Source organism: Gigantopelta aegis, chromosome 2, assembly GCF_016097555.1.
Source record: "Gigantopelta aegis isolate Gae_Host chromosome 2, Gae_host_genome, whole genome shotgun sequence".
NCBI classification, from domain to species: Eukaryota; Metazoa; Mollusca; class Gastropoda; order Neomphalida; family Peltospiridae; genus Gigantopelta; species Gigantopelta aegis.
Window position 1 is genome coordinate 54,376,901 of NC_054700.1, and position 23,801 is coordinate 54,400,701.

Sequence of the window (23,801 nt, forward strand, 5' to 3'; positions counted from 1 at the left end):
TGTTAAAATTATTCGCATAATGTTTAATTGAGTTACCTGTTGAATGAATGAATGAATGAATGTTTAACGATACCCCAGTACGAAAACTACATCGGCTATTGGGTGTCAAACTATGGTAATGCAACAAATAAAGTGATGATCAACATCAATACAAAAATTCAAGATGTAAATAAAAACACAGGGTAAAGAACTGTGCACAAACACAAATATCACAGATAAATACTGACTTTTACTCAAAATTTCAATTTTGTGCTGCATTGGCCATTCTCAAAGAGAATGTTACACCCCTGCACCACGGTGAGGTTACAGCACGCGCAGGGGAGTTACCTGTTGAATACAAAAGTATAAAATTAAAATGTTAGTATCCCCTAACTTATTTTAACAAGCGTATTTTCAACGTTGAATTTAAAATTGTTTCACTAATTATCTTGTTCTACATTTTATATATGTTATTTTGTACTACACAAAGAGTTGAATGCAGTTGCAATTTGTGAGGAGTCGTTCACTATTTTGCCTGACCTACAAGGGGAGATCAATTGCAGTGCAGTAAGTAACACAGAGTTACTCACCATGATAGCTATTTTTAGAATTTAAAACCTATTTTGAGACGGAATATACAGCTGTAAATCAGAAGTTTGTTTTGTTTAACGACACCGCTAGAGCACATTGATTTATTAATCATCGGCTATTGGATGTCAAACGTTTCGTAATTTTTACAGTCACAGAGAGGAAACCTACTACATTTTTTCCATTAGTAGCAAGGGATCTTTTGTATGCACCATCCCACAGACAGGATAGTACATACCACGGCCTTTGATATACCAGTCGTGGTACACTGGCTGGAACGAGACGTAGCCCAGTGGTAAAGCGCTCGCTCGATGAGCGGTCGGTCTGGCATATGCACTGGTTTGAACGAGAAATAACTCGGGATGGGTTTTGTTCAAAGGCAATATTAAAACAAAGGTATCGATCAAGTTACTGGTAAATATTCTCCTTTTTTGTTTCGGGGTGGGATGGGGTGGCATTATTTTGCATTTTATTATTTGTCGAAATCTGTTAGTATTTTTGCAGATATAACCCACATCATAGGCGAACTAGACAGCAATATTTACGCTCAAGGGGAGATCAACTGCAGTACATTAAGTAACATAGAGTTACCCTTCATGATCCCCCTTTTAAGAATTTAAAAACTATTGTGAAACGGGATGTACAGCTGTAAATTAGTTGCAGTATTTAATTTACGATCAAGGGGAGATTATATTTTTAAAAACTGCATGTAAAGCTGTAAATCAGTGGTAGAGCGCTCAGCTGGTGTACAGAGGGTGTCGGGATCGATCACTCTTATTAGACTGGTTTTATCCGGTACAACCAGCGTTTTGCGGCTGAGACATCAAAGACTGTGGAGTGTACTGTCACATTAGTTTCCCTTCCTACCCTTTTTGACAGACACTAACTGCAAACTCTGCGTTGAATTTTACCAAATATGACATAACATCTAGTAGTTGGAATATTTCACCCTCTCCCCTTTAAATTCCTATATCCGCCCCTAATAACAACCAAACGTTTATTAATGTTTTAGTGTAGTCTACACGGTGTCCTTTTTTTAACATGCTACATGCCAATATTTTAAAGACAGTATACAGTGACACCTTATTTCACTTAGCGCCTTGAACAAATTTATAGCGGAGACCTTTGATAACCAGGGCCGTACCCTCCGGGGGGGGGGCAGGGGGGGCAGGTGCCCCCCCCCTGAGAATCTTGTCCTTTTTTCTTTGTTTTTATATATCTCCAGTAATAGCATAGAAATGTTTAATCTTTATAGTATGTTAAAAATTATTTATAAAATTTAGTGCCCCCCCCCCCATGGATTTTGGTCAGGGTACGGCCCTGATAACCTCAAAATGATATTGCTATTCACAACAAAAAATGAATCCATATGTTTTCTGAATCTGTATACAATATTGATTATAAATATCATTAGTTCCAAAAATTAACATGAAATTCCCACGGGTCCTATTTTAGCTACGTATGGCCCTACACTACTAAACAACATTTCACTTCAATATCTTGAGGCAAACACATTTTCGTATCTCCTAAGTTCAAGGGTCATACCTGTCACAAACTTTCAGCTCAATATCTCGAGGCATTGTCAAAAAAATCCGGTAAACTATATGTCAAAGAAAGAAAGAAAGAAAGAAAGAAAGAAAGAAATGTTTTATTTAACGACGCTCTCAACACATTTTATTTATAGTTATATGGTTAAGGACCACACAGATATTGAGAGCGGAAACCCGCTTTCGCCATTTGATGGACTACTCTTTTCGATTAGCAGCAAGGGATATTTTATATGCACTATCCCACAGACAAGGTAGTACATACCACGGCCTTTGGTGAAGATACCCAGATAGCACAACTACGTTGGCCCAACGTCGCCATAGTTGGCACTATCGCTGTCGCCGGCCTAACGTTGCCACGACGTACCGGCCTCGGTGGCGTCGTGGTTAGGCCATCGGTCTACAGGCTGGTAGGTACTGGGTTCGGATCCCAGTCGAGGCATGGGATTTTTAATCCAGATACCGACTCCAAACCCTGAGTGAGTGCTCCGCAAGGCTCAATGGGTAGGTGTAAACCACTTGCACCGACCAGTGATCCATAACTGCTTCAACAAAGGCCATGGTTTGTGCTATCCTGCCTGTGGGAAGCGCAAATAAAAGATCCCTTGCTGCTAATCAGAAAGAGTAGCCCATGTAGTGGCGACAGCGGGTTTCCTCTCAAAATCTGTGTGGTCCTTAACCATATGTCTGACGCCATATAACCGTAAATAAAATGTGTTGAGTGCGTCGTTAAATAAAACATTTTTCTTTCTTTGGCACGACGTTGGCAAATGGTTGGTTCGGGCCAATCTCGCCCCACCTTGCGACCGCCTGAGGAAAACTCTGACCTTCACCTTCAGCAGTCAATCGGTTGTGTTTGAATAGAAAATATTTCCAGCATTAATTTCGGGAATTTAACCAGTCACGTAAGTATTTGGAACACGGTATAAAATCTTAATGAATATGAATATTTTCTCCTTCAGAAAATGTATGGATATATATGTAAAATTACGAATTTTTTGTGTAAATAGTAAAAGAAATTATTTTTACCGCATTGAATTATTTGCGCCGAATTTGTTTGGAAATTCAAAACCAAAGATTAGGCAATTATAAATATTTTACAAAGATAATTTTAAATAGACAAAATTATATGTAAAAAAAAAATTGTAATTATAATAAATATAATTAATAATTCTGAATTTAAATAATAGAAAAAGAAATCTCAGCTTGTTTAGAAACAAACATAACAGAAAAAACAACAACAAACAAGCAAGCAAAATAAAGCAATAATGTTTTGTTATCAATATCTCGGCATCTTATCATTCCAGGGAACATTTTGTCTTGTCTTGTTATCAATATCTCGGTATCTTATCATTCCAGGGAACATTTTGTTTTCATAATCTTGATTACTGGTATTTCTTGTATATTGAAAATCGATTAGCAACTAGTGCCGAGACATCGACTAATTTACATCTAATTTGCAAAGTCATCAAATTCTTAAAGTATGTGATCTGAAAAATATCACATACTTTGATTGCACTGAAAATGTAAGATATTATATGATATATATATATAGGATATTAAACGAGTTACCATTTATTATCCAATTTATGTCCCGAGTGAAATAAATTTGGTAATAAAGGGCAATTCCACGGTAACGGAATTACGAGTTGGAGAGATATTTCAGGCATTAAACTCAGCTAGTCCACATAAGAAAAATTATTATAATGATGTAACTATGTGATACACTAGTACTGCACTAGTGCTTGTCATGGGCAGAAGTGAGACTCCCTACTGCAAGGTGTAGTGCATGAGTACTTAATTAAAGTTTGGTAACGGAATTACATAAAAACGGACACCATTTTTACTGGCACCGCAAAACATCTACAAACTCTGTGAAGTATGATGAAATAATTATTTATCTTCATGATGGAATGATCTCCTAATGACTTGTGATTAACAAAATAGAAATTATATTACAAATTATCTTTTCATAATTTTGTTGTACAACATTGAATGCCGGTAACGGAATTACACAGTTCGGTAACGGAATTACCACTCTGAATTTACTTTTGAAAAACAATATTTATTTACTTTAAATTTGATTTGCAAATATGTTGCATAATTTTATAAGTTAAATAATAATTCAGTATATTTGTTTTAAGCATTCATGCTAATATTTCAAATGATAACTAGTTTCAATATCGGTAAAATGTACACGTACATGTATATGAGTGGAGATTTAAGCTAGCACTAAACTGTGTACATATTACATAGTAAATGTTTAAAATGTTTGACAGCAATTGAAAAAACATTCTTGAACAGTGACATTGTTAATAACAAAATAATTACACCAGGTCAGAGGAACACAGGCCAATTAAAATTATATAAACTGACCGTCAAACATCTAGATTGTATTACGGTAAGTGAAAGATATTATGCCTAATAATAAAATTCCTCATCTATTTGAGGTTATGATAACATACATGACAACATTCAAAATACCAGTATTTTCCTTTTTTTCCAACCAAACATGCTATCTTTCCATTTTAAGAATTTTACTCAGATTAGATTTTCTTGTAAAGACAGCATTAACACTATAAAAAGTTGCTTTCTTTTTGTCCATTATATACATTTAGAAGCATAATGTTGGTAATTAGAATGATACTTTCCATTTTCTGGATATCCTGTCATTTAAATATAAATTATTAAATTCATGTACAGTCAATAAATGCCTTTGGATAAAGTAAAATTAAAGTTTGCTTCAAGTAAATATGTTATGTTACATTTCCACTTTCTGGACCCTATATATGTTTAAAGATCTATACAGAGCTTGAAATAGTGGCCTGTAAAAAGTGAAAAGAAAAAGAAAGAAATGTTTTATTTAACGACGCACTCAACACATTTTATTTACGGTTATATGGCGTCAGACATATGGTTAAGGACCACACAGATTTTGAGAGGAAACCCGCTGTCGCCACTACATGGGCTACTCTTCCGATTAGCAGCAAGGGATCTTTTATTTGCGCTTCCCACAGGCAGGATAGCACAAACCATGGCCTTTGTTGAACCAGTTATGGATCACTGGTCGGTGCAAGTGGTTTACACCTACCCATTGAGCCTTGCGGGGCACTCACTCTGGGTTTGGAGTCGGTATCTGGATTAAAAATCCCATGCCTTGACTGGGATACGAACCCAGTACCTACCGGCCTGTAGACCGATGGCCTAACCACGATGCCACCGAGGCCGGTTAAAGTGAAAAGAAGTCTAATTTTAAATCTTGCAAGTGAAATAAACATTCACCTGCTAAAATTAACTAAAAATTGCGTCATTTTTCAAAAAACAGATGTACGTACGATCATTTCATCTTCTATTTAGCTGAGGCCGAGCTCATAATTCTGTTACATTATAATTTTATAATGCTCTAAACTACATATCAGAGGTCCTAATTTTCCACACATTGTCCCAAACCCTACATTCACCTTGTGCTGTCTTATTTTCAGCAGGCCATTTTTGTTTCACAGCAGGCCATATTTCTTTTGGCCTGCTATTTAAAAAAAAAATAATGGCAGGCCATATTTTACTTCATATTTCGAGCCCCGATATAATTCTAGTAGGTTTCCATTATAACTTGAATTTTGTCATGGATTTGCAGAAGTTTAGTCATCATAATGAAGCTTTTAAGTAGTACTGTTTGGTTAAAGTGTATCAGATTTCCTTAATTTCTATATTGTTAATGGATGACATTTTTATTTGCTATGGGTGTTCCGCAAATGCATTTGGAGCCACTACTAGTACTATTACCATATGGATTTTTAAAAAAGATGTTGTATATCTTCCTGATGTTACATCACTTGATGTATTGGTGTATATGGATAAGAGTGTAGCATTTTAGTACTATGTAGGTTTATATTAAAGTGTTTCTTGACACTATATACCAAAGACGGTAACGGAATTACAAACCTATGGTAACGGAATTACATGTTTACAGCTATATAATTTTACTAATAATGTATGAATTTGAAAGTAAATGTGTCTGATTATGTCCATTAACATATACTCAGAGAATATGACTTGATTCCTTGATTACATATATATGAATAATACAATCTAACTTTTTGTTTGTTTTCGCTAACAGAATTACAAACTGATTCTATGTTTTCTAATTTCCTGTAAATCTAAAAAAAATTCATTAAAGTGGATTATGAAGTGTAGTACTTTGTTAGTGGTAAAACAAAAACACTAATAAAAAGAATATTACCTTCAATTACATGGCTGCTGTACATAAATTCATAGTGTGTATTACGGAAATGTCATATTTTTAGTGTGACGGTATCCTCATAAAATAGCTAAAGTCAAACACATCCATTTATTTTACAATATTTTACGTATCAGATTTGGATTCTCCAGACAATTTTACATTAAAAACAATCTTAATATATAAGGAATAATATGATTTGATTTTTTCACTCCATGTCCACTTTAGCGTGGAATTGCCCTAAATGGTAACGCGTTTGATATTTTATTTATTACCCCAGACAAGTGCCGTTGATTTTCTCTAACATGTTTAGCTGCACGGATTTTTTGGAAACAAACTATAATGGAAACCACACAGACTGCGCTCGTAGCAACGTTAGTGTGTTCTTTCACCTTTAAAAGTAGTTCCTATTTAATATATTTATTTCTCATGTTAATACATAAAAACACGAAGTATAGAGTAATAATTTTAATATTTATTATGATAGTAACAAAAATCTTTACACTATATGCATTAATATCAACCAAACTTTGACCCATAAATATCAGTACTACAACCCCTACCTCAAAGTATTAACTGCAGAAAATGGTACCTTTCATGGCTCATTTTCGGTATAACCAGATGTTTCTGCAACACCCCTAATTTCGCACAAAATTTGAGTACTTTTTTTTACAGGTACCCCATACATGTTCCAAGCACAAGGCTACTTGACACGGTGGTACTACATCAAATAAAATTGCATACATTTTTAGCCCAGATGAAACTAATTTTTTTTACAACCAACACACTCACATTTATAACCAATAACAGGACTTGTGGTGTTAACTTCTCTATCAAAAGTTCGGTGCACCTCGAACTTCGACCCAGCCGGAAATTAATTGGTATAGTGCAACCTATACTGATAACATACATGTTTCAAAAGGTGGCGAATCATGTGTTTTTATGACAACCAGGATCTGGTGTCTTCTGACATAAACTGACAACCTCACTGAAACTGTTGTTTCTACAGTGCAACCTAAGTTAATGTACACCTCACAAAGCACATGTATTTTGTACAGTTTTGTACAAATGCAATATGTCATATTTGATTTTTTTTTTTTTTTTTTAAATAATAAGATATTTACTGTCAGATGTATGTGTGTGCTCAGCTATATATGTAGAGACAGCATGGCTATTCAGAGTACCTCAACTCCTTAAACTTATTCCATTGAAACACATGTACTTGACTGACCCCTAGATTATGAAGACCTCAATAGGCACATCAAAGACATATCAGTATTAAAAAATTACAATGTCTGAGGAAGGAAAAACCAACATGACTGCATCTGTACGAAGTAATGACTTAATGTCCTGCACATCACTGTTGGAAGGAAATCCTGTATGCTGAGTGTGGGCATCTTCAAGTTACCATGTGCGGGAATTTTAAATCCATCAGCTATGCAGATTTTCAAATTGGACCATCAAAACCATTGGCAGCCACCAATATTCCTGACTATATTTTATGTATACCCTACTGTAGTTGGAGGTTTTAAATATTTGTGATATCTGGAATTATCATGCAGCTTTCGCATATTTATTTTTGATTCATTACTAAAAAAACCTGTTTTTAAATGACATAATTACCCGAACATCTATTTTATTGCATTATTTTCTAATCCAGATCAATACAATATGTATATTGGATGTATTCCTACAATCTGTAATCCAGCATATCATTTAGCTATTAACATTGGATAATACAGCATTAACAATAAAATAAATCATCAAATTACACCAAGGTGGATAATCAAATCTGGAAAAATTGGTTCTAAATCTAGTATACACTTAAAATACACTTCATGGGAGCAAACTAAGTGATTATTTAAAAAAAAGATTTGAACTGGAGACCTAAAGATATGTTTAACAAGCTTATTGTTATGTATAAATGAGAACAGAAGGCACAATAGTGACCAAAATTTTAATTATGGCTTTGGTAAAGTTTTTCTTCAAAGTAAAATTTTGTTTCCCCTAAAACTACAAATTTGTCTAAAATATGACTTAGCACCCTATAAATATGCCAAAAGGACAATAAAAATCAAGGTCTTTAAAAAGTTAAACTATCAGAAGTAGATACATGAAACATTAACTATGTTTATAGAAGTTAAAGACATTATCCCAATATTGGCACATGTTATTTTTAATATAAAAATAAATTGCTATTAAAACCTAAGTTCAGACTGCCTAGATATATTAACATATTTAAGAGCAGTTGTATATGGCAAGTCAAACACCATGTAAATAAAAACATTCAAATTTCTATATTATGAATTATGGGCCAAAATCAACTTTTCCTCAGTGCTAATTTTTGTTCAAACTCCATTCAGAGCTATGCACAGTAATTATTGTCAAGGTCAAGGTCATTGTGAACTTGCATGGCCGAGTGACGGCTAATTAATCAAATAGTGTAGTTTAATTTAATTAAATCACAAAAATCATAATCTTTTTTATTATGCACTGAGTATGTGCTATACATGTGTAGGTTGGACTACCAATTCAAATCCCATAGGCGACCATGTTAACGTTTGTGCTTAAAAACACTATATGCAATATATCAACCAAACTTTGACCCATAAATATCAGTACTACAACCCCTACCTCAAAGTATTAACTGCAGAAAATGGTACCTTTCATGGCTCATTTTCGGTATAACCAGATGTTTCTGCAACACCCCTAATTTCGCACAAAATTTGAGTACTTTTTTTTACAGGTACCCCATACATGTTCCAAGCACAAGGCTACTTGACACGGTGGTACTACATCAAATAAAATTGCATACATTTTTAGCCCAGATGAAACTAATTTTTTTTACAACCAACACACTCACATTTATAACCAATAACAGGACTTGTGGTGTTAACTTCTCTATCAAAAGTTCGGTGCACCTCGAACTTCGACCCAGCCGGAAATTAATTGGTATAGTGCAACCTATACTGATACATACATGTTTCAAAAAGGTGGCGAATCATGTGTTTTTATGACAACCAGGATCTGGTGTCTTCTGACATAAACTGACAACCTCACTGAAACTGTTGTTTCTACAGTGCAACCTAAGTTAATGTACACCTCACAAAGCACATGTATTTTGTACAGTTTTGTACAAATGCAATATGTCATATTTGAATTTTTTTTTTTTTTTTAAATAATAAGATATTTACTGTCAGATGTATGTGTGTGCTCAGCTATATATGTAGAGACAGCATGGCTATTCAGAGTACCTCAACTCCTTAAACTTATTCCATTGAAACACATGTACTTGACTGACCCCTAGATTATGAAGACCTCAATAGGCACATCAAAGACATATCAGTATTAAAAAATTACAATGTCTGAGGAAGGAAAAACCAACATGACTGCATCTGTACGAAGTAATGACTTAATGTCCTGCACATCACTGTTGGAAGGAAATCCTGTATGCTGAGTGTGGGCATCTTCAAGTTACCATGTGCGGGAATTTTAAAATCCATCAGCTATGCAGATTTTCAAATGGACCATCAAAAACCATTGGCAGCCACCAATATTCCTGACTATATTTTATGTATACCCTACTGTAGTTGGAGGTTTTAAATATTTGTGATATCTGAATTATCATGCAGCTTTCGCATATTTTTTTTTGATTCATTACTTAAAAAACCTGTTTTTAAATGACATAATTACCCTAACATCTATTTTATTGCATTATTTTCTAATCCAGATCAATACAATATGTATATTGGATGTATTCCTACAATCTGTAATCCAGCATATCATTTAGCTATTAACATTGGATAATACAGCATTAACAATAAAATAAATCATCAAATTACACCAAGGTGGATAATCAAATCTGGAAAAATTGGTTCTAAATCTAGTATACACTTAAAATACACTTCATGGGAGCAAACTAAGTGATTATTTAAAAAAAAGATTTGAACTGGAGACCTAAAGATATGTTTAACAAGCTTATTGTTATGTATAAATGAGAACAGAAGGCACAATAGTGACCAAAATTTTAATTATGGCTTTGGTAAAGTTTTTCTTCAAAGTAAAATTTTGTTTCCCCTAAAACTACAAATTTGTCTAAAATATGACTTAGCACCCTATAAATATGCCAAAAGGACAATAAAAATCAAGGTCTTTAAAAAGTTAAACTATCAGAAGTAGATACATGAAACATTAACTATGTTTATAGAAGTTAAAGACATTATCCCAATATTGGCACATGTTATTTTTAATATAAAAAATAAATTGCTATTAAAACCTAAGTTCAGACTGCCTAGATATATTAACATATTAAGAGCAGTTGTATATGGCAAGTCAAACACCATGTAAATAAAAACATTCAAATTTCTATATTATGAATTATGGGCCAAAATCAACTTTTCCTCAGTGCTAATTTTTGTTCAAACTCCATTCAGAGCTATGCACAGTAATTATTGTCAAGGTCAAGGTCATTGTGAACTTGCATGGCCGAGTGACGGCTAATTAATCAAATAGTGTAGTTTAATTTAATTAAATCACAAAAATCATAATCTTTTTTATTATGCACTGAGTATGTGCTATACATGTGTAGGTTGGACTACCAATTCAAATCCCATAGGCGACCATGTTAACGTTTGTGCTTAAAAACACTATATGCAATATATCAACCAAACTTTGACCCATAAATATCAGTACTACAACCCCTACCTCAAAGTATTAACTGCAGAAAATGGTACCTTTCATGGCTCATTTTCGGTATAACCAGATGTTTCTGCAACAGCCCTAGTTTTGCACAAAATTTTAGTACTTTTTTTTACAGGTACCCCATACATGTTCCAAGCACAAGGCTACTTGACACGGTGGTACTACATCAAATAAAATTGCATACATATTTAGCCCAGATGAAACTAATTTTTTTACAACCAACACACTCACATTTATAACCAATCACAGGACTTGTGGTGTTAACTTCTCTATCAAAAGTTCGGTGCACCTCGAACTTTGACCCAGCCGGAAATTAATTGGTATAGTGCAACCTTATAATTATATATGGAGTAAGGGCCTTACGATCTTTTCAGTCCAGCAGTGCCGTACTGCGCGGCCTTTGGGTGTAAAAATAAACAGTTTAAACGATCGGGATTGTCTTTTTACGGTTTTCCAAAGGATTGTATCCAAAGAAAGACGTGTGTATTTTATCGCAAAACAAAAGATTTGACACCAACACCGCATAGTACTTTGGTGTCAGCCTATTTACAACCCGGAGCCCGAACGTTACCCAGAGACAAAAACCGTACTCGGTTGCGAATGCCGAGGTGTACATTGTACATATTTGGCACAAAGATACACCTCAGCATGATGTATTTATATGTTAAAACAAAAATGTCGATTTTTTGTAAACAAATTTAAAGAAGAGATTTTTCATGTTAGGCCTACATAACAAAATCTGTATTCACCGTCCGAAGAAGGAAACGTCAATAATTAATTAAATATGGCATATACAAACATAGGATTTGGCATGAGGATACATCTCAGTACGATGTATTTAAATATGTTTTTAAAAAAAAATAATAATAATTTTAAATAATGAGTACGTCACAAAAACGTTCCTCATCGCCCGAAGCCCCAAAGTAACACGAAGTTCAATACAAAATAAACCACTACTGTCGGTGTCGAAATAACTATTATGTTTCATCCACGGGCTGACTTGAGAATCGGAGTGTTGTTTTAGTTAATTGGTCCTTTCTTTCTGTGGCCTGCACTTGTGATTCCTGATTGGCAAGTGTATGTTGCAGGGTATCGACCAGGTAAGTGGTTACCACTGTCTAGACATACATACAAAATACTTGCCAGTTTTTTAAGATCACAGGGTATTGTGGCGTAACCTGTCGCGACTATAGTACAATGTTAATGGACATTATCAGCCGCCCTGCTTCATTACTGTAAATAATGCTGTAAAACCTTTGATTAAGTAGACTTTCCCATCTAAAATTACAAAACAGACCAATTACGTAGTACCAAAGAAAAGAAAATTATCAAATGGGTACAGCCCGAACATGAAAAATGCGATATTTTCTATAAAAAAAAATTAAAAAATGTTTGTCCTACATTTATATTTTTTACATATTTAAATACATCATATCGAGGTGTATCTTTATGCTAAATATGAACAGTATACACCTCGGCATTAGCATCTGAGTTTTGGTTTTGTCGCCGGGTTACTTTCGGGCTCCAGGCTGTAAATTGGTCGACCGGTCTGGTCTGGCACCATCGGTTTCTCCACCCTCCGACTCGCTATCCATTTTTTCTTCAGTATCACTGTTGTAAGTAAATGTAAGCTCAAATTGATACGGCAAAACGTTTTGCGAACGAACACTCATTGTTTTGGTGAGCTGTGCAAGTCTTAGATTCTTTATGAGTGAGGTCAGGTCAGGTCATAGGGTTTTACGTGCACATTCAGAACAAGCTGTTGTAGCTCACGCCTGTCATGGGCACAAGAGGCGGCCTTGGCTGGCTCCTCCGTCCATGACAGGTTTATGAGTGGTACGGACTAATGCTTTTAAGTGTCAGATCAAGTAACGCGTCTCTGACGTCACAGACCTCGTGATTGCCCTGCTCATTAAAGATCGGCAATTTCCGCTAAGAGCTCGTATCTGGGGGGTTTTTATGGAGATATTTTAAGTAAATTTTTTTTTTTTTTTTTTTTTTTTTTAGGTGATTCAATTTATAATTAATTGTACATGGTTGGTGCCAAATATAGGTCACGTGACATGTTTTCTTTAAGACTGTCCACAATTAGAAATCCATTGGTAGCATTTTTTTCAATTATTTGATCATGGCGGCCATCTTGAAATTCACAATGGCCATAATTTTGGGATATTTTACATATATTTTGACTCCCAGTTAACATAGAAACAATTCTTGTGTCTATTTATATTTTTTAGGGCAATGAACTCGCTGATAACATTTTATTTAGTCATTTGGGCACCAATTAAATATTCTTATACATGTATATATATATTCAGGGTATGCCCTTGGGATTTTTTTTTTACTGGTCAGTCGGGCCACTCACAGCAACACTTTGACTCGCCCGTACAACTTTTGAATGGCCAGCAACCGAATTTTGTTAAAAAAAAAAAAAAAAAGGAACTTACTTAAGTTGTACTTTAAAAAACAAGTTGTCCCGATTGAACCTACTAATACATATAGGTGGTCGAGGTTTTCCAAATACATAATCAAAACCGGCAGAGGGATTCCGAATGGTTTTAGACTATTCGATAGACTGGGGAATTGGTTGCTATTATGTCCTATATGGGTTTGGTTGTGCAGATACTAATAAGAAACCAGTTGACTTGACTTGACTAGGTATTTTACATGTCCATATACGTCTATGGTTTCGAACACGCCTATCCCGAGTCCGGCTCGGGACAGGAAGCACCTAACTAAGGGGCCAATTTAGAAATTTTGACTGCCTCCTTAGAACAAAAATAAACCTAATCTACAACCAATAAATAAAGTAATTTGACGCAATTCAGGGCTTCTAGATTATGGTAGCCCCACTCCCGTGGCTAGTGATATTCAGTGTTGGGCTAGTAAATAACTACTATTACAATGCCCGACGGCTAGTAAAATAAAAGTTTTCAAATGCATCATTTAATTATGTCTGTTTTGTAAAAATAAATATCCTAGCCCAACTCCTACCTCCCGAATCTTATTGTTTTTAAGCTCTGTCTCCCTCTTTAGGTGACATATCTGATTATTACTATTAGTAAAATTGTATTTACTTTAAAGTAAAGTAGGGTTAGTGTATTTTTAATTGTGGCTAGTAAATGTTTAAAATTACTAATCACATGGCTAGTGGATTTTATAAAAATTCTAGAAGCCCTGCACAATTTTAGATAGGGTGTTGTAAATAAATTATAAATTAATAATTATAAAATAGTTAATACCCCATGATGTTAGGAGGAAGGGTAGGAGGGTTGGTCCCAGCCCACAGAAAAGTTGATAATAGATTTTAATAAATAGAAATTACCAATCATATTTCGAAACATTGGTGTGAATCAACGGAGGCCGGGGGAGAAGGGAGGCCAGAACCTACACAAAATCCTAAGGCCAAACCACCTACTCCCTATGGCCCCAAAGAAACCCTATCCTCTGGCACACATACACCCCACCCCCCACTGTCCAACCGCAGCTCGATCCAATCATGGCAATTAATTTTTGAAAGATTATTAAAGAGGTTAAGATATTTGTGTCACTAGAAGAGTGATGCCTAAGGTAGTTATTTAGAAGTCCAGCCTGACGTAAAGAGCGAAGCACACCCTGCCGACATACAAAGAAAGACCCGAGCCGGCCCCTCAGTCAGCCCCTAAAACGTCAAGATTGCATGAACCAGTTGATAACAATAAATAAAAAATAACTTTGCGATCTCTTACAAACATTAGCTATTTGCATTTTGTTACATAGTACAATATGCAGCATTTTTTCGGTCGCCAAGCGGGCAACACATGATAAGGTTTTGACTTGCCCGACGCGATTTTGACTCGCCATGAGCGATCGGGCAACTGTAAAGTGCACACCCTGTATATTTACTCACAGTTGACCCATAACAACAATTTAGGTATGTTTACATTTATGAGCTCAGTGAATGAAGTTGTGAAAACAAAAATTGTTGTCTGACCTAAGCATCCATCTTGAACTTCAAAATGGCTACCATTTTAATAAAAAAAAATCATATATCTCAACTCTCGGTTAACATAGAAACACAATATTTTTTGTCTATATGTACATTTATGTAGCCATGAATTTATTGATGACATTTTTATACTCATCCAATCGTGGCAGCCATCTTAAAATTCAAAATGGCCACCCATTTTAATATATTTTTCATATATCGTAACTTCAGGTGAATTAAGGCAGAAGCACAATTATTTTTGTCTGTACATTTTTAGGATCAATGAATTAAAGGGTGACATTTTTATGACCATCCTCCAGTCATGGAACCATGTTAAAATTCAAAATGGCAACCATATGGAGATTTAAAAATGGCCACCAATTTTATCATTGGCAAATACTTTTCCTCCTAGGCCACCTTCATTTTGTGTGAAATCATTACAATACTGCATTACTAATGACTTTACAATTGGACTGTTCCTCTATTTCATTAGTTTAAAATCTAGAACATAAAATAGAGGAACAGTCCAATTGTAAACTGTAATTCACAATGACGCATTAGCAGGGCTCACCCATTTATTATCTGGCTAATTGAATGTTTAAATTAGTCACTTTTTAATAATTTCTAAAGAAATATCCTACATACATGTATCTGAAAATTGACTAAAATTAATGATTTTCCATTGTGACCCCTGATTAGGCATCTACTTCGTCTGTAATGGCATGTGTATTGCAGCAACCATCACCACATGTAGAGTTCTGTACATTGCAGGTTGTATTCCTTACAGGTTCTACCTGAACACTTACTGATACCACAGCATCTGATCAGTTCTATCACAGCCTCTAATGGAGTACTGACCTCTTTGTATGATTCATCAGTAATTACAAGCTGGCTAAGAGCTTCAGATATAGCCAGTGGAGCTTTCCCGACTACATTCAATAACATTTGTTTGTATATACCATCAATTTGTCCTGTTAATTGTGTCACATCCAGTTACTACATGCAACCCTGGTGATGTTGATTTTCTTTCTGAACCCAGTTCATCATCAATTAGTTGCATTTTGATCTGGTTGCGACTTACGTCTGTACCGATAATTAGTGGGATCAGTGTGTGTGATCTTCTCAGGATAAGAACAAAGTCTGTGTCTTGTGCAGAAATTCACTTCTAATCTGCCATATATCTTTTCCTGCATGCTTTGATTCACTATTAGATGGTTACATGGGTGTTACATTTATTTTTTAACACAACAATATTTATGAAAGATGACATCAGATATTTCCACTAACCAGGCTACAGATTTTCGAAGCTATCTGAGCGTTACGATATCAAAAACTATTGCAGGCCATGATGTTACAATGATCGGGCCAGGTGGATTTCTACATCAAAGACACAGACTGTTGGGTTTTAATCACCATTATATAACACAAATAACTATATGTAAATCACAGCCAGATCTACCTGCAAACATTGTACAATGAACTGTATCCAGAGAGACTCGGATTTGTTCATGATGTAACTGAATATGACACAACAGGGCAGGTGGTGATAGTGGGCATCAATAAAGAGGAGAATTCAATGTATTCACGAAAGCTCCATATATAGGTAACACCAAAGTCAGGTTGGAATCAGTGATGAACCATACAAAGATGTCAGTGCAGTGTTCGAGATTAACGGTATCCCGATATCCCAGGGATACCAGAATTTAATTTTGGATACCAGACTTCAAGAACCCAGTATCCCACCGGGATACCATATAACACTAAATTCTCAGGTGGGATACCAGATTTTGAAATGTTAGTATTCAACTGGGATACTGCCCGAAAATTTTAATCTCGAAAACTGCTGTCAGTGAAAAATGTGAAGATTTTACTGCATGGAACCAAGCACAAGGGTCATTTCTACAACTGATGCAGCTACTCTAAGATGAAAAGTTCAAGAAATCATCACCAAACCAAAGTGTGAAAACACTGCCACCTACCTCTGGGGTATGAAAACAGCATACGCAAAGAGCACATCTCCAAGCACATTTCTGAGCTCAAGATGACATGCTACATCTGGACATTCTTGATTCATGCAAACTTGCAAACTTGGTTGGATCAAGGGGGTTGGTATATTTGTGACTGTTGTTGGAGGTGCAAGCTGCACCAGAAGCTGTGGTAGAACTGATCAGATGCAATTGTGGTGTCAGTAAGTGTCCAGATAGATCGATGACTGTAATTTAATGTAAGCAACACAATCTTCAATGTACAGAGCATTGCAAGCATGAAACTGATGAGGACTGCTGCAGTATACATACTATTACAGATGAAGCAGATTCCTAATATGCCATTATGAATTACAATTTACAGTTGGTAGGTTCCTTTATTTCTTTAGTTTGTCATTAGCATTGCAATATTATAATTATTTGACCTAAAAATGTACTAATGAACATAAAAGTTGTATTTGTATGTTGACTAGAAGAAAAAGTATTTGCTAAATGATTACCTTGGTGGCCATTTTGAATTTCCATATGGCTGCGATTTTGAAGTTTAAGATGTTTGCCATAATTGGATGACTATAAATCTAAAGAATTAGATTCATTGATCACTAATATATACATCTAGACAACAAAATTGTGTGTCTCCATTAACCATGAGTCGAGATATAAGACAAATGTATTAAAATGGTGGCCATATTGAATTTCAATATTGTTTTCATGATTCAATGTCTATATATAAATGAAAAACATCCAATGCATGGAATACAGAAATGTACATGGACAAAAAAAAAATATGCGTCCCTGTTAACCGGGAGTTGAGATATTTGAAAAAAATAAATAAAAGTGGTAGCCATTTTGAATTTCAAGATGGCTGCCAAGATCAGACAACAATTTACCTTTTTACAAAATAATTATCTGAGCTCACAGATGTAAACTGACACCAAAATTATTTTTCTGTGTTTAATGGGAGTAAACTCAGTAAAGACAGACAAAAAAACATATAATGGAATGACGTCCATTTTGAATTTCAAGATGATTGCCATGCGAGATGAATAATAAATAAATATTTTAATTCACTAAAATAATATGTTTAAATAGACCCCAAAAATATGTTTCTATGTTAAATGGGAATGGAGATATATAAAGAAATTATATGAAAATGACGGCCATTTTGAATTTCAAGATGGCTGACATGATAGTGGTCAGAAAAAATGCTACTAATGGATTTCTAGTTCAGGTAGGTCATGGGAACATATTACCAACATTTTATTAACTTGAGCAAAAAAAATGCAAGCTTCAAAAAATTAACATAACTCCCCAGACTAATTGTTCCACCCGAGAGTTTAAAGAATAGATTCGGGAGTTTTTTTACCAAGTTCCCCAGATTCCCAAAGTTGAGTTAGTTCATGTGGTGATAACACATGCGATTGATTAGGTAAGTTGCCCCTTCCATCTTTTCTTTTAAAACTTTTGCTTACATTTCAGCACATCCCGACATTTTGTGAACACTGGATCTTGCAGGATAAAGCAGGGATAATTGTGTTGTTTTAAGTATCTATCGTTATGGTATTGTAACGGAAACTTTCGCCTATGTCTCAAGCTATGTCTCCATGTGCACATATGCGCGAACGTACGCGTATCTAAAAATTTGCTTCTATGTATTTAAATTGTGGTGTCTCCATGTGTACATATGTGTATTCGTGAGCGTCTACGCTCACACAGTACGCACATGTAAATTCCATAAAATTATGTCATTAGTGAATTCCCCGCTAAATTTGAAGCTAACATTGTGTGCGTCTTTTGGTGATTTCAATCTTTTCAACATTATTATTATTATTATTATTAATATTAGGCCCTATTATTATTGTTATTATGATATATTTATTGTTGTTGTTGTTGTTGTTCTTCTTATTATTATTATGATAACTTTTCCCCTACTCATATGTCGGTAGCCACTTCCTCAACTTATACGTTGTGACGTCACGCCAAGAATATTTACGCATTCTTCTACGCACACATGGAGACAGTCATTACGCATACGCGTACGCACACGTTTTCAACCAAAGAAAGACTGCAATGCATGGGCTGGTGGCAGTGCATGGCACTACCGGTCTTCCTGTGCGGTCTCTATTGATATTGAAATGTAGGGGAAGGCTAGAGGAAACTATGTAATGTTTTGGCAATTGTCGAAAACCAAATGGTCGCAAGTAGCTCGAGTCACGTCCAGCCCTCCCCTTATTGATATTGATATGTAGGGGAAGGCTAAAAGAAATGCTGTGTAATGCTTTGACAATCGTCTACTACCAAATGGTCACAAGCTACTATGTCTAAAGTACATATTTTTCTAAATCTGATACCACAGAGCTTTAGTTTGATTATTCTCGAATACAGTCATGACATTTTACGTACATGTTGTTAACCAGTACCAACGCTACATGAAGAAACCCAACGTTCCTATACGAAACGAACCTGTACTGGACTTTCTTGTGGTGATGTAGAGCAAAGTGTGTTTCTTCGTGTGTCACGGAGGGACAGGTTTTTGGTCACAATGACTAAATTTATATAATGAAACAAAATATATATAACTTATTAATTCTTCCAAGCTATTAGTTGATTACACGTGTTCAAAACCCTAGTGGTATATGGACACGTTAAACCAGTTACAAAGCAAAGCAAAGTTGATTACATGTATATGGATTAAAAAACAAAAACATTTTGTTTGACAAATTTTTATAAAAAAATTTATGTTTCGGTAACGGAGAGACAAGTAACAAAGGGACATCACAAGTATATTTTAATTAATTAATACTAATTACTTACATTTTTGGAACATATAAAGAAATAGCTTTCCTTCATACCACACAAGTTACTGAATAAAATAAATGTGGCATTTTGCTTGATCTTGCCCAGTTGTACCTCAACTGATAATTTTGCAAATATCACCTTGATTTACACTAATTACTTTAATATACCAAGAAATGTCTTAAAGTAGATGAACTGTGATAATATATATCCATTTTTAAATCCATGTGTACTCAAATCAATTATGTAACAACTGATTATGTGGTTTAAAATGTTGGTTATAGCAACACAGCTAGAATATATTAATAAACCTGTGTCAACCCTCCCCGTTTTTTCTCCAAAAGTCCTGAATTGAGTAAACAGTACAGTTGGCTTTTCAGTCTACAATCATCTATTTTCAACCCATGTTACTCCCATGTTTTCATCTATACTAAAGTCAATGGAAACCACTGCTGTTGGTTTCTGAGTATCACATTAAGGCCAGTATTTTTTAATTTTTAGGTTTACGAACAAGAACTTTTGTGCACAAAGGTAGGAGGAAGGGGAGAAAAAAACCCCACCTGTTTGGGGTGTATCAGTAGGGGTGATTTTCTTTTTTAATATGGCTACTTTGATAGATGTGGATTCTTTGTAACAAAATAAGATTGACAAGGCACCTCTAAGCTCCCACATTTCCTGTGGGAAAATAGACACTATTGATGCTTTTAATGTCAGAGAAGCAAGAGTGTTACAGAGAAAACATCTGCAACCGCGCGGTGCATAGAAATCGGACCGAAATAGCGAATCGGACCGAAAGAGAGCGACTGAAGACAAATTAACAATTCGTATCTTCAACGGTATATTTATTGATGAAATAAGTGTTATTTCTTACTGTTACCTTACAAATGCACCACAATAGACTAGAATGGTAACTTTTTTTTTTCTTTAGAGCTATTTGTGGAAGTCTGTGGCAAAAAAATAAAAGTAAAAAATACAACCTTTTTTCATTTTTATTTGAGCAAAATTTACGTCGGCGGATTCGTAAACCGAATAATAAAAAAATATTGGCCGAAGTGTATAATTAGAATATATAAACAAATCCCTATCAACCTTCCCAATTTTTTAAATATACTTCTCTAACTTAGGCTAAAATTCCGATTTTACAAAGACGAGCATACAAACAGTGACCCCAATGTTTCCATCTATGCTAAAATCAGTGGAAGCGAATGCTATTGGTTTCTAAGTATCACACTAAGTGCATAACTAGAATATATAAAGAAACCCCTGTCTACTTTCCCAGTTTTTCAAATATAATTCTGTTACTTAGGCTAAAATTCTTAATTTTTTTTACAATACTGAGCATAAGAGCAGTCACCCCCAGGATTTTTATCTGTACCGCTGGTGGGGGGCATGGGGCTCTTTTTTATCCAGTAGCAGCAGCGATGGTTTATATATATTTATATTTTTGTGTGATTGTGTGTGCGCTCACATTTTGGCACCTTCCTATGCCACTGTATACTAAATTCGATGGAAAACACTGCTGTTAGTTTCTGAGTATTACTGTCAGTGTATTTGACACCTTCCTATGCCACTGTATACTAAATTCAATGGAAAACACTGCTGTTAGTTTCTGAGTATTACTGTCAGTGTATTTGGCACCTTCCTATGCCACTGTATACTAAATTCAATGGAAAACACTGCTGTTAGTTTCTGAGTATTACTGTCATTGTATAGCTAGAATATATAGACAAACCCCTGTCAACCTTCCAAGTTGTTTTTAGATATATACTTCTGTAACTTAAATTAATTAGGCTTAATATTCACATTTTATAATGCTGAGCATACAAACTGTGACCCCAGTGTTTTCATCTATACTGAAGTAGATGGAAACCACTTTTGTTAATTTCTAAGTATTACAGTGACAGTGAATGTGTAACTGGAATATATAGCCCATGGGCGGATCCAAGGGGGGGACCAGGGGGACGCGTCCCCCCCCAAAAATTGTTCAAGTGCCCTCAAAATGTCCAAGTGCCCTTTTTGTTTGTAGAATTTTTTTTTTTTTTAAGTAAACAATAATTATATTGTAGATAAATGAAATCAAGATTTTCGTGTACATGCGCAAGCTTGCAGATATGTGTCTGTGTTATTGAGTCTCAATGGGGCCCCATTGAGGTTCTAACGCGAGTGACGCCAATTTACTTCATTATTGCTAGTATATTATGACGTAGAACTGTAGGAATTCATATTAATTGTAAATATCAAAACTTGTAGTAAGGTGCCCTTTTGACGAGTCAATGTGCCCTTCTTTTTTGGTCCCCCCCTAAAAATATTTCCTGGATCTGCCCATGTAGCCAAACCAGTCTCAACCTTCCCAGTTTTTCAGATATACTTCTGTAACTTATTTTACAATGCTGAGCATAAGTACTTTGACCCCCATATTTTCATCTACATGTATATACTGAAGTCGATGGAAACCACTGCTATTGGTTTCTGAGTATTACAGTGAGTGTACAACTAGAATATAAAAAGAAAACCCTGTCAACCTTCCCCATTTTTCTAATATAATGCTGTATCTTAAGCTTAATATTTTGATTTTACAATGCCGAGCATACGATAAGTTACCCCCATGTTTCCATCTGTGTTAAAGTCAATGGAAGCAATTGCTATTGGTTTCTAAGTATTACAGTATGTATACAACTAGAATATAAAAAGAAAACCCTGTCAACCTTCCCCATTTTTCTAATATAATGCTGTATCTTAAGCTTAATATTTTGATTTTACAATGCCGAGCATACGATAAGTTACCCCCATGTTTCCATCTGTGTTAAAGTCAATGGAAGCAATTGCTATTGGTTTCTAAGTATTACAGTATGTATACAACTAGAATATAAAAAGAAAACCCTGTCAAACTTCCCCATTTTTCTAATATAATGCTGTATCTTAAGCTTAATATTTTGATTTTACAATGCCGAGCATACGATAAGTTACCCCCATGTTTCCATCTGTGCTAAAGTCAATGGAAGCAATTGCTATTGGTTTCTAAGTATTACAGTATGTATACAACTAGAATATATAAAGAAAACCCTGTCAACCTTTTAATTATAATTCTGTTACATAGGCTAAAATTCCAATTTTACAATGGCAAGCATATGAACAGTCACCCCCATGTTTCTGTCTATACTAAAGTTGAAGGAAACCACTGGTATTGGTTTCTAGATATTACATTAAGTGGATAACTAGAATATATAGAGACATCCATGTCAACCTTCCCAGCTTTTTAAATATACACGTACTTCTGTAACTTAGCGTAAAATTCCTATTTTATGATGTTCAACATATAAATATAAATATGAATATATAAACAAATTCCTGCCAACCTTCCCAGTTTTTTAAAATCTATATTTTTTAGGCTGAAATTAAAATTTATTTAATGTCGATGATACCAAAACGTTCATCAATTATAAATCCATTGTTAATGTCTGCTATATTGTTTTCCATCATGGAATATGGTCGATAACTAGAATATATGAAGTTCTAAAGCTGGCTTCTTTTTTTTTTGCATTGAATTTATTTTAATCCCATATTTCCATCTATGCTAAGGTTGATGGAAACCACAATTATGGGTTTCTAAGTATTACAGTGAGTGTATAATTAGAATATATGAACAAATCCCTGTCAACCTTCCTAGTTTTGAATTATAGTTCTCTAATTAAGCCTGAAATTTGCATTTATTTAAGGAAAAGTACAAAAAGTTCATCCATACTAAAGACATTGACAATTGCTGTATTGTTTTCAATCCTGGAATATGAATATGAAGAAACCCCTAGCAACCAATTAGTCAATTTTCTCTGTAGAGGGTTAGTAATTCAGTCGAAGGTCGGCTTTTGCAGTTCACATTGAATTGTTTTTCAACCCAATATTTCCATCAATGGAAAACACTACAATGTTTTTCTAAACAATACAATTAGGGTATAATGAGAATATATTGATAAATCCCTGTCAACCTTTGCAGTTTTCTAAGC

At 34.8% G+C, this 23,801-nt stretch overlaps 1 protein-coding gene across 2 annotated transcripts in view; it reads left to right on the plus strand.

The window, feature by feature from the left end:
* The first annotated feature begins 2,869 nt into the window (after positions 1 to 2,869).
* The window catches only part of LOC121387191, a 70,500-nt gene continuing 49,568 nt past the window's right edge, over positions 2,870 to 23,801 (plus strand). The window contains exons 1-2 of one of the 2 annotated variants that reach the window (XM_041518227.1): positions 2,946 to 3,019; positions 18,484 to 18,549. The gene's annotated coding sequence lies outside the window, so the exon portion shown is untranslated. Of the gene's footprint in view, positions 3,020 to 18,483; positions 18,550 to 23,801 lie in introns of both variants that reach the window. The other variant, XM_041518220.1, reaches the window with a different exon arrangement.